We start from the raw sequence: 12553 nt of genomic DNA, 5'->3' as shown, positions 1-12553 counted from the left end.
CGGGGTGTGCCCGCTGCTGTTTGTTAACGGTGTTCAGCAGGAGAGAGAGTGCTGTGTTTACACAGGCATCGGGTGGAATATACACAGCTGTGACAATCACCACAGTTAGCTCTCTCGGTAGAAAAAAAGGCCGGCATCTTACAGACATGTACTTGAGGTCTGGGGAACAGTGTTTGTCTATAATTGTTCCGTTGTTACACCAATTATCATGCACGTAAATACAGAGCCCCCCTCCTCTGCTCTTACCGGAGTCCTCAGTCCTGTCCCAGCGGAGCAGAGTGTGACCTGCTAGCTGCAAGCTAACATCAGGTATTTCCGGATGAAGCCAGGTTTCTGTGATAATTAAAACACAGCAGTCATGAACATAGCGATTTCCAGCGAGTTGTAATTCCAAGTCATCTGTTTTATGCACCAGGGATCTAGCATTGGAGAGATACAGGCTTGGTAGAGGTGGCTTGTGTGGTTGTTTTCTTAGCCTTAGCATAGCACTGGACCTGCGGCCCCGCTTCTGCTTCCTCTTCCTCCTCCGTCTGCGCTGCCTCCTAGACCCGACAACAATCCACGGAGAGCCCGACGGTCTCGCTATGTCATCTGGGATGTTATGCGTGAAGTGAAAGTCGCTCGAAACAGATATCTGGTGTTGGTCACCGATGGCTAAAAGTGTCTGGCGAGTGTACTGGATGTTCGCAGAACCGATGGTACACAAACAAGCAAGAAAGAAATACAAAAACAAACAAAAAAAGAGCAATGAAAAGGAGAGCTGTAAGCCGCTGCAACCACGCGCGCTGCCATCTTGACCATCACGTAATTTTATGTGAGAGCGATGTGAGAGGAGCGATTTTGTCATGGAAGACCATGAAATTGGTGATTTAAAGTGGTGGAGAACATGTTGAGGGTTTACAGCAGGAAAAACAGAATCCAAATCAAGCTTGGTGAGAAGGTAGACCGAGTCTACCACACTGTACAACAACATCAAATATCAGAATGTCTTATTTCTTATTTCCACCGTGGACTTCTGCTACAACTTGGAGCTGTGTCACATTCAGAAGTTTGCCGATGAGACAGCCATCGTTGGGTGTATCAGTGACGACAGAGAGGAGGAGTATAGGAGCCTGGTGAGGGACTTTGCTATGTGGTGCAACAGGAACCAACTGCAGCTCAACACCTCGAAGACCAAGGAGCTGGTCATTGACTTTGGGAGGTCCAGACCAAAGTCACAACCAGTTCTGATCGAGGGAGTCGAGGTGGAGGCTGTGGATTCCTACAAGTACCTTGGACTGTGGCTGGACAGCAAGCTGGACTGGACTTGCAACACCAGTCACTTATACAGGAAGGGACAGAGCAGGCGATACTTCCTTAGGAGGCTGCGGTCCTTTAACATCTGCAGGAAACTCCTGTGGATGTTCTATCAGTCTGTGGTCGCCAGTGTCCTGTTTTACACCGTGGTGTGCTGGGGGGGGCAGCACATCCAAGAAGGACACATCCAGGCTAGACAAACTGATCAGGCAGGCCGGCTCTGTGGTCGGCATGAAGCTGGACTCTCTGGTGATGGTGGCAGAGAAGAGGTCTATGGACAAACTATTGAACATCATGGACGATGCCAGTCACCCTCAGCACACCGTCATCAGCAACCAGAGGAGCCTGTTCAGTGACAGAATGCTCCTTCCCAAGTGCAGGACTAACAGACTCAAAAACTCCTTTGTCCCTCACGCCATCAGACTGTACAACTCCTCTCTTGGGGGGAGGAGGGGTAACAGGAGGACAGAGAATGGGAAGGAGCAGTAGCCTAGTCTAACAATAAGCAATAGAGATCTTGCAGTCACGTGACCGGAAAGTACACAACCCCCATCTTGTCGGTCAAAAACACCGCTGAATACTGCTGCACTCGTGTACAGAATGGATCAATTTCAACCAACGGACTACACGGCTCATTTTTCTAATGAACAGATAACTAGATATATGTCTAAAATAAACGATCTACAGATTTGTGACCCTTATGGCTTTCCGGACGGAGTTTTCACGACCAGATTTTGAACTGCCAGTGGAATACCCGGATGTGTATGATTACCTCATTAACTTTCCCTCGCTGTTCAGTGGTGAAGCACTGTGTGCTTATAAATCTCTGGACAGTTATCTTTACAGAAATTCAGGATTTGTCAGCGACTCAGATGTGGCATCTTGTAAACAAGAAAATAACAATCCTCATTGGATGGGTAAGTCACTTAAGTATTGAGTATAGCACTGACCAGCCGATAATAGAATAAGGTAATTCCAAATTGTCCGTCTTGTTTACATGGATCTGGTGTTGGAGAGGTAGAGGCTTGGCAGTGGAGGTTTGAGTAGCTGTTTTCTGAGCTTAGTCAACAGGCCAGCTCTGCCTGTAGCCTCGCTTTTGCTTCGGCTCCCGGCGCCGCCTCCTTCGCTTTGCTTCCGATAACAATCCACGGAGACCCCGCTGGTCTCGCCCGGAATGTTATTATTATTTTTTTTTCTCGTCCGGAATGTTGTGCATGCGATGGAAATCGCTACAAACCATCATTTTCTGCTGGAAACCAATGTCCAGTAAGTCCATATGGTTGTAGTGGATATTGAAGTCCAGTACAGACGAACAACACGCAAAAATACACACAAAAAACATAAAAAACGTGCACAGGTAGGGAGAGCTTGTAGCCGCAGCTGTTGTAGTAGAATTGTATATAGTAGGGTTTTCCAGAAGAAAAGGTAGAAGTAAAAGCAGAAGTAGAAGGCGGAATATGGCGTTTGACCGACACGATGGCGTCTGTCACAATCTGGCTCGGCTGTGACGTCACATGCAAGTGCTCCATACTTAATTTATTTTAATTTATCTATAAGTTTCTATAAGTTTTCCTCTATTTCTTTTCTCTGTTTATCTGTAATGATGCTGCTGGAATCTTAATTTCCCTGAGGGAACCCTCCCAAAGGGATCAATAAAGTTTTATCTAATCTAATTTCTGAGATCGTACAGTGGTGCTTGAAAGTTTGTGAACGCTTTAGAATTTTCTATATTTCTGCATAAATATGACCTAAAACATCATCAGATTTTCACACAAGTCCTAAAAGTAGCACATCAACTCTGGGATGTTGGTGGGTTTCCTCACATGAACTGCTCGCTTCAGGTCCTTCCACAACATTTCGATTGGATTAAGGTCAGGACTTTGACTTGGCCATTCCAAAACATTAACTTTATTCTTCTTTAACCATTCTTTGGTAGAATGACTTGTGTGCTTAGGGTCGTTGTCTTGCTGCATGGACCCACCTTCTCTTGAGATTCAGTTCATGGACAGATGTCCTGACATTTTCCTTTAGAATTTGCTGGTATAATTCAGAATTCATTGTTCCATCAATGATGGCAAGCCGTCCTGGCCCAGATGCAGCAAAACAGGCCCAAACCATGATACTACCACCACCATATTTCACATATGGGATAAGGTTCTTATGCTGGAATGCAGTGTTTTCCTTCCTCCAAACATAACGCTTCTCATTTAAACCAAAAAGTTCTACTTTGGTCTCATCTGTCCACAAAACATTTTTCCAATAGCCTTCTGGCTTGTCCACGTGATCTTTAGCAAACTGCAGACGAGCAGCAATGTTCTTTCTGGAGAGCAGTGGCTTTCTCCTTGCAGCCCTGCCATGCACACCATTGTTGTTCAGTGTTCTCCTGATGGTGGACTCATGAACATTAGCCAATGTGAGAGAGGGCTTCAGTTGCTTAGAAATTACCCTGGGGTCCTTTGTGACCTCGCCGACTATTACACGCCTTGCTCTTTGTTGGTTGACCACTCCTGGGGAGGGTAACAATGGTCTTGAATTTCCTCCATTTGTACACAATCTGTCTGACTGTGGATTGGTGGAGTCCAAACTCTTTAGAGATGGTTTTGTAACGTTTTCCAGCCTGATGAGCATCAACAATGCTTTTTCTGAGGCCCTCAGAAATCTCCTTTGTTTGTGCCATGATACACTTCCACAAACATGTGTTGTGAAGATCAGACTTTGATAGATCCTTGTTCTTTAAATAAAACAGGGTGCCCACTCACACCTGATTGTCATCCCATTGACTGAAAACACTTGACTCTAATTTCACCTTCAAATTAACTGCCAATCCTATACGTTCACATACTTTTGCCACTCACAGATATGTAATATTGGATCATTTTCCTCAATAAATAAATGACCAAGTGTAATATTTTTGCCTCATTTGTTTAACTGGGTTCTCTTTATCTACTTTTAGGACTTGTGTGAAAATCTGATGTTGTTTTAGGTCATATTTATGCAGAAATATAGAAAATTCTAAAGGGTTCACAAACTTTCAAGCACCACCGTAGATTATACCAGCAAAACTTTATCGAGAAAACAAACCTATCTGAATATCGGTAATTGTATGTAGCCTATCTGAAATTGGCTGTAATGTCTATAGTGTTTATGGCGAAGTTACATTCATGTTAGGCCTACTGCCAGGTCCGGCGGCCAGGTATAGCAAAACTTTATAGGCCTAATCAGCGAAAATGTGCGAACAACATAAATAATTTGTATGCTAAATTTCATTCCTAATTTTGAAACATTTTGCTACGTCTCATCAAATCTTAAGAAATAAACTATTTTGTAAGTTGAATCTGGATTTATTTGTTGAACATGGATTGAACTTAATTTTTGGTGTGTTTTACAGGGTGAAGGGCTTAATAAACAGTGGATTAAGTCAATACGTATGTGACCCAGATGATGACGCATTAATAAATGCTGCTAGTGAGGTACATTGAACGTTATACATACCCGAAAGAGAACCCTTTGTGGTTTGGGAGTTTTATTGGTCCGACAGGCTTGTTCGGTTGCCGAGTGCTTCGGTACGTTGAGAGGTAAAGGCCGAAGAATGCTTCTTTGTTTTACAGGCTTTGGAATATCGCTAGTTTCAGATGATGAACAGTGTCGATTGTTAAGTGTCTCCTTATTGTCCTCAACATCAGTACCTGAGCTTACTAATGCTCTTGGAACTGTAAAAGTATAACCTTCACAGGAAATGAGGGATTCAACACGCACATGTAGGTGTGATGCGCCTTTTCTTACAAAGCCCCACAGTTATGGAACAGCCTTCCAAGTAATGTTCGGGAATCAGACACAGTCAGTGTTTAAGTCTAGGCTGAAAACATATCTGTTTAGTCAAGCCTTTTGTTAATGGTGTTTATGAGGTAAAGGAGTAGATCTGGAGGGTCCTCAGACAGAGTGTTTTGGTAAACTGGGATGTATGGATGCTGTCAGTCCCCACCTGCTTGCTCACTCGAGTTTGTTGACGGTGCAGTGGCTGGCTGCTTTATGTCCCGGGGCTCCCTCATGCCTGTGTTACCTTCTGGCTCTCCCCTTTTAGTTATGCTGTTATAGTTAGTTGCCGGAGTCCCTGCTTGTACTCAGTGCAATATGTATACTGTTCCTACTTATTCAGGTGGCATTGGGCATACCTAACAACCTGTGTTTTCTCTCTCTCCCCCTCCCCCCAAATCAACAACCTGTGTTTCCCCCTGGTCTGTCCCTCTGAGTTACATGTCAATCCTGAGATACAAGTGATGCTGACCTCTTCTGCTCCTCGGACCTGCCTGATCCATCCTGATGCCCTACGTCTGGTTGGAGTCTTATCACATCGTTCCTGTGGAGGGCGGCCCCATATGGACAGTTGAAAGTCGCTCTTGGAAGACGCTCTGGACACTTACGCTTTTATGGCTGAGGACTGCAGTTGTCATGAACAGTTTTGCACTGAAGTTTACATTAATAAAGAATTATAACATCAACAAAACTGACTTCATGTTAAAACTGTTAAAAATGTTATCACATTATCACCCAAATGAGGCTGGGTTCCCCATGTCGTTTGAGGGAGTTTTGCCTCGCCACCGTCGCCACAGGCTTGCTCATTCGGGATAGATTAGGGATAAAATTAGCTCATGTTTAAAGTCATTTAAATTCTGTAAAGCTGCTTTGCGACAATGTCTGTTGTTAAAAGTGCTATACAAATAGGGGCGGCACGGTGGTGTAGTGGTTAGCACTGTCGCCTCACAGCAAGAAGGTTCTGGGTTCGAGCCCAGTGGCCGGCGAGGGCCTTTCTGTGTGGAGTTTGCATGTTCTCCTCGTGTCTGCGTGGGTTTCCTCCGGGTGCTCCGGTTTCCCCCACAGTCCAAAGACATGGAGTTAGTTTAACGTGGGGCAACCTTGGGCTGAAATGCCTTCGAGCAAGGTACCTAACCCCTGACTGCTGTTGTGTGGCTGCCCACTGCTCTGGGTGTTCACTGCTTCAGATGCACTGCAAAAAATGATATCTTAGCAAGTGAAAATAGTTGAAACGATCTAGAATTTCCTACTAGAAGAATACAAGACACTAGGGCTGCACGATATCAGAAAAATATGCGATATTCGATAACATGACTGAATATCTTGATATCGATATGTATCACGATAATTAAATATATACCGTTTTTCTTACCTCTACTCGCCGTTCTGCCCTGTATCTAGCATTTAAAAAACAAACAAACACCCAATGCATCGCTTCCATTCCAACATTATTTTTTATTGGAAAAACATGGCTACACCTGCAATGGTGTCCATCAATCATCTTTAAATCTCTTAATTTTTGTGAGCGCAGCAGAAAACGTCTTAAGTTGAAGTAAACAAAAAACTGAAAACTACATTAACATAAAGCATTCAAAATGGCAATTTCAGTGGCTCCCGGGAGATGAAGGTGAGCGACACAGATTCACCATAAACTCAAACACAATCTGTTAATAACACATGCGGGTGAGAGAGCAGTGGTGTGTGTGTGTGAGTGAGCGAGCAGTAGTGTGTGTGTGAGAGAGAGTGAGAGAGAGCGCGGTTTTATGTTTTTATGCTGCTGTACAGCAGTGTTTGTCCCAGCGAGCCGCCCCACCACTGTTTTACAGGTACATGTCTTGCAAAGTACCTGAGTTTGCAGTACATCATCCCTCCTGAATCCAAAGTACTTCCAAATAACAGACGTGCATTTTTTTTTTTTTTGGAAACCAGTTCCTCCTCACACAAGTTTGTCTCACCACACTTGCTACCGCTCCCACCTTCCGCCATCACCATGAGGCTTTTACTTGTTATGCAATAGGGGGCGGAGTTATCCCGCGGCGCTTGTTGACATTTAAATGTGATTGGACGGCACAGAAAAATGTGCCTTTTATCGAAATTTAAGTAATTTTTGCGGTATGTGTATCGCAAACTATGATATTGCGATATCGATACTTTTTCGATATATTGTGCAGCCCTACAAGACACCAATTCTGAGATTATTAAACCTAGTTCTAGATCACAACCAATTTATTCTAGGATTATCAAGTAAAAATATTTGTCCATGCAGCAACATAATTTCACCAAGTAATTTTCTTCTCTAGCACTGTCGCCTCACAGCAAGAAGGTCCGGGTTCAAGCCCCGTGGCCGGCAAGGGCCTCTCTGTGCGGAGTTTGCATGTTCTCCCCGTGTCCGCGTGGGTTTCCTCCGGGTGCTCCGGTTTCCCCCACAGTCCAAAGACATGCAGGTTAGGTTAACTGGTGACTCTAAATTGACCGTAGGTGTGAATGTGAGTGTGAATGGTTGTCTGTGTCTATGTGTCAGCCCTGTGATGACCTGGCGACTTGTCCAGGGTGTACCCCGCCTTTCGCCCGTAGTCAGCTGGGATAGGCTCCAGCTTGCCTGCGACCCTGTAGAACAGGATAAAGCGGCTAGAGATAATGAGATGAATTTTCTCCTTAAATTCAGTTTTCAATTTTTTGCAGTGTGGGTTAAATGCAGAGGATGAACTTCACTGTGCTTGAAGTATGCATGTGACAAATAAAGTCAAGTTAAGTCAAGTCAAGTTTATTTGTATAGCGCTTTTAAAGGAACAGTCCACCGTACTTCCATAATGAAGTATGCTCTTATCTGAATTGAGACGAGCTGCTCCGTACCTCTCCGAACTTTGCGCGAGATTTGTAATGTTGGATCATTTTCCCCAATAAATAAATGACCAAGTATAATATTTTTGTCTCATTTGTTTAACTGGGTTCTCTTTATCTACTTTTAGGACTTGTGTGAAAATCTGATGATGTTTTAGGTCATATTTATGCAGAAATATAGAAAATTCTAAAGGGTTCACAAACTTTCAAGCACCACTGTAGCTAGGCTCAGTATGGCCAATGGTATTTTTTGGGGCTGTAGTTAGATGCGACCAAACTCTTCCACGTTTTTCCTGTTTACATAGGTTTATATGACCAGTGATATGAAACAAGTTCAGTTACACAAATTGAAACGTGGCGATTTTCTATGCTATGGAAAGTCCGCACTATAATGACAGGCGTACTAACACCTTCTGCGCGCTTCGGCAGCGCATTTATATCTGAGCTCCGTATCAATGCACTGCCGAAGCGCGCAGAAGGTGTTAGTACGCCTGTCATTATAGTGCGGACTTTCCATAGCATAGAAAATCGCTACGTTTCAATTTGTGTAACTGAACTTGTTTCATATCACTGGTCATATAAACCTATGTAAACAGGAAAAACGCGGAAGAGTTTGGTCGCATCTAACTACAGCCCCAAAAAATACCATTGGCCATAATGTGCCTAGCTACATTGCTAACAGGAGTGACAGCGCATCTGACTGCGTCTGACTGACTGGGAGGTCGCGCAAAGCTCGGAGAGGTACGGAGCAGCTCGTCTCAATTCAGATAAGAGCATATTTCATTATGGAAGTACGGTGGACTGTTCCTTTAACAATAAACATTGTCGCAAAGCAGCTTTACAGAATTTGAACGACTTAAAACATGAGCTAATTTTATCCCTAATCTATCCCCAATGAGCAAGCCTGTGGCGACGGTGGCAAGGAAAAACTCCCTCAGATGACATGAGGAAGAAACCTTGAGAGGAACCAGACTCAAAAGGGAACCCATCCTCATTTGGGCAACAACAGACAGCATGACTATAACATTAACAGTTTTATCATGAAGTCAGTTTTGTTGATGCTGTAACTCTTCATTGATGGAAACTTGAGTGCAAAACTGTTCATGACAACTGCAGTCCTAAAGTTAGCAATTCAACTGCAGTCCTCAGCCATAAAAGCATTACTGTAAGTGTCCAGAGCGTCCTCCAGGTGTGACTTTCAACTGTCCTCATGGGGCCGTCCTCCACAGGAGCGATGTGATGAGACTCCAACCAGACACAGGGCACCAGGATGGATCAGGCAGGTCCGAGGAGCAGAAGAGGTCAGCGTCTTGATCCCAGGACCGACATGTAACTCAGAAAAGAAATAAAGATTTCTTCTTCAAATAAACTTGATGTGTGATGGCATGTGTCCACATACTTTTGGCTGTATAATAGCGGGTACAGAAAGGGTGAAAATGATGGGTTTTTACACCACAGTTGAAGATTTCGTTTAGCAGACCCTCCAGGATTTCGCGACGTTGCGAGTTGCAACTTCAACGCAAATTCAATCAATCCCCGCGAATTCAGGGTGGTGCTGCAATTATATCCAATCACCGCAACTTTCCCGCAAATTTGACCAATCGTTGGCATCGTCTTGAGGTGACGTTGACAAACTACCTTCCGCCTTACTTCCGTGTTTCCATTCAAGAGAAGCAGCATGTGCGAGTCAGTGTTTATATAGGCTTAAATTCTGTTACTGAAAGTGTGTGATGTTTACAGTGAAGGACTGTGCGCACTTTATTTTTTTTCCTTAATACAAGAAATTAATGGATACAACATTTTTGCCAAAATGGTATTTTATTTTCCATTGTTTAGGCAGCTTCAGCATCATACTGTGAGATTCTGTTCAAATTGTTTTTTTCTTCTATGAAGCCTGAGCCATTTATTTTATTAGTTTATAATTGTTTAATTTAGTCTTCAGGAGAGACTGCCTGCACACAGTACGAGTATTAATAGTTTTTTTTTTTTTACATGAAAGCTGAGGCATTTATATTATATTTTAAGGTAACTTCATGTTGTGCTGTGAGGTTCTCTGCACTTTAAAGTGCCATTCCACCATTGGATGTATTTTTTTGGCATAAAATACAATATATTTTATGACAACATGACTAGACAGAGAAATCTTTTAGCTTCAAAATGATATATCAAACATAATTTTTTGACAACGACAAGTATATTAATTTTGCGACCAAAGTCACCTACCCTTTTAATTTCCGCGCGGTAGTGAAACGTGATGTCATCGGCAGGTTCCCCTTCTTGTGTACGGCACAGATTATCAGCAATGGCGGATAGAACGCGATTGTCAGCTTCGGAAAAGAAGCGAAGGAAAATAGCAAGTGATGCCCAAAGGAGACGGTCGATGGTGAATATCGGCACAGCAATCGACAAGTGGAAATCGCGTTCTATCCGCCATTGCTGATAATCTGTGCCACGTCTTACACAAGAAGGGGAACCTGCCGATGACATCACGTTTCACTACCGCGCGGAAATTAAAAGGGTAGGTGACTTTGGTCGCAAAATTAATATACTTGTCGTTGTCAAAAAATTATGTTTGATATATCATTTTGAAGCTAAAAGATTTCTCTGTCTAGTCATGCTGTCATAAAATATATTGTATTTTATGCCAAAGAATACATCCAATGGTGGAATAGCACTTTAACTTTTGAACCAACAGGTGCATTTGGATAAGTAAAGCCTATTTTTTTGCATTTTTGTAGTCCTGGTAATCTTTTATATTGGTAAAGTTGTTTATAGGACCATTTCTCAGTGCCTTTGTTTTTTTTAATCAATAGTTTTTAGGTAATAACTTAATATTTAACATATCACTCAATTTTAATTACAAAAAGAGAAAATCGCAACTTTCATTTCCTCCCGCAATGTAATCGCAACAAAAGCCTAAAAAACACCGCAACTTTCATCGCAATTTTTTGGAAAAGCGCCCGCGGAATCCTGGGGGGACCGGTTTATATCCGAAGTCTTATGACGACATTATAGAAGACTAGTGTTTTACACACACGCGTGCGCGCGCGCTTTCCTGCCATGCGGTTGAGAATGAGCTCATTTCCTGTGCGTCACTTCCGCCACACAGTAGTCACGAAGCCAGTTTAGGGCAGTCAAAGCCACAGGGTTTGATCTCGCGTGCGCTGTGAACGTTCAGCTTCACGCTGTTTACCGAACAATCGCGGCTCGCGGCGGTCACGCGCTTCATCATGGCTTTCAGGTGATCTTCAGTCCCGGTGCTGCTGGGTGCGTATTTGGCTGCTTTATGAATACACGCGCGCGCTCTCTCTCTCTCTCTCATATAGACACGCGCACAGTGTGAATGCGCACGCGCACACACACGAGTGAGTGAGTGTGACATTATTATTGGGCTGAAGGAGTGTAGTTTTCATCTATACACTTCCTATAGTTCTTCTCACCGGTGTCTTTAGCTTAGCCGAAGCTGTTTTACACGCACACACCTGGGGATGTTTATTAGCCTGTCCTTTCGTGTTGTTTGATTTAGCCGGCTAGGAAGCTTGTGTTAGCCGTTGAAGCTACTCCTAGCTGTCCTGCTCTGGTCAGGGTCTCCATGGACCAGGCTCAGACTCTCAGCACCAAGTCTGCCTGGTCAATAAACACACAATTCTTATCTCACTGGTTTGTCTGATTCAAGTGTTGGTCTTTATACCTCATATCCGACCTGTTAGATTAGATTTAACCGCCGCTTTGTTCCTGATTTGATAAACATTTATCAAACGGTTACTGATAAACAAGCAGGACTGCTTTGCTTCCAGAACCTTGTTGTTGTGTCAGAGATTTAACTGCACTTTAACTTTATCCACTTGAGTCCAGTACTCCCTTAGACACACAACTACAGTAATGTTGACCAAAAATAATGAAATGAAATGTTTCAGCATGGTGAAAGGTTCTGGGTTCGAGTCCGGCAACCGAACAAGGGCCTTTCTGTGTGGAGTTTGCATGTTCTCCTGTGATGGTCTGTGTGGGTTTCCTCAACAGTCCAAAGACATGCAGGGCAGGTTAGAAGAAAGAAGAAAGCTTTATTCGTCACATGCACACTTCAAACATAGTGAAATTCATCCTCTGCATTTAACCCATCTGAAGCAGCGCACACTCAGAGCAGTGGGCAGCCCAGAGCGCAGTCAGGGGTTCGGTACCTTGCTCAAGGGCACCTCAGCCCAAGGCCGCCCCACGTCAAGCATGTCTTTGGATTGTGGGGGAAACCGGAGCACTCAGAGGAAATCCACGCAGACACGGGGAGAACATGCAAACTCCACACAGAAAGGCCCTCGCCGGCCGCTGGGTTCGAACCCAGAACCTTCTTGCTGTGAGGCAACCGTGCTGCCAGGCTAATAGGTGGCTCTAAATTGACCGTAGGTCCGAACGTGAAGGTGTGTGAATGGTTGTGTGTCAGCCCTGTGATGACTTTTTGACTTGTCCAGGCTGTACGCTGTCTCTCACCCATAAGTCAGCTGGGATAGGCTCCAGCTTGCCCGCGACCCTGCACAGGACACGCGGTTACAGATATAATGCATAGATGGATTTTTCAACATTTAAAAAATACTATAATCAGTAAGCCATA

At 43.9% G+C, this 12553-nt stretch overlaps 1 protein-coding gene across 3 annotated transcripts in view; it reads left to right on the top strand.

The window, feature by feature from the left end:
• The first annotated feature begins 11061 nt into the window (after positions 1-11061).
• atp13a3 (ATPase 13A3) overlaps positions 11062-12553 on the top strand; it is a 154081-nt gene continuing 152589 nt past the window's right edge. For all 3 annotated transcript variants that reach the window (XM_060941760.1, XM_060941757.1, XM_060941758.1), the window contains exon 1: positions 11062-11217. The gene's annotated coding sequence lies outside the window, so the exon portion shown is untranslated. The remainder of the gene's footprint in view (positions 11218-12553) is intronic.

The sequence above is a fragment of the Neoarius graeffei genome, chromosome 15 (genome assembly GCF_027579695.1).
Source record: "Neoarius graeffei isolate fNeoGra1 chromosome 15, fNeoGra1.pri, whole genome shotgun sequence".
NCBI classification, from domain to species: domain Eukaryota; kingdom Metazoa; phylum Chordata; class Actinopteri; order Siluriformes; family Ariidae; genus Neoarius; species Neoarius graeffei.
The sequence above is the reverse complement of the archived record's forward strand: the minus strand, read 5'-3'. Positions and strand labels throughout refer to the sequence as shown.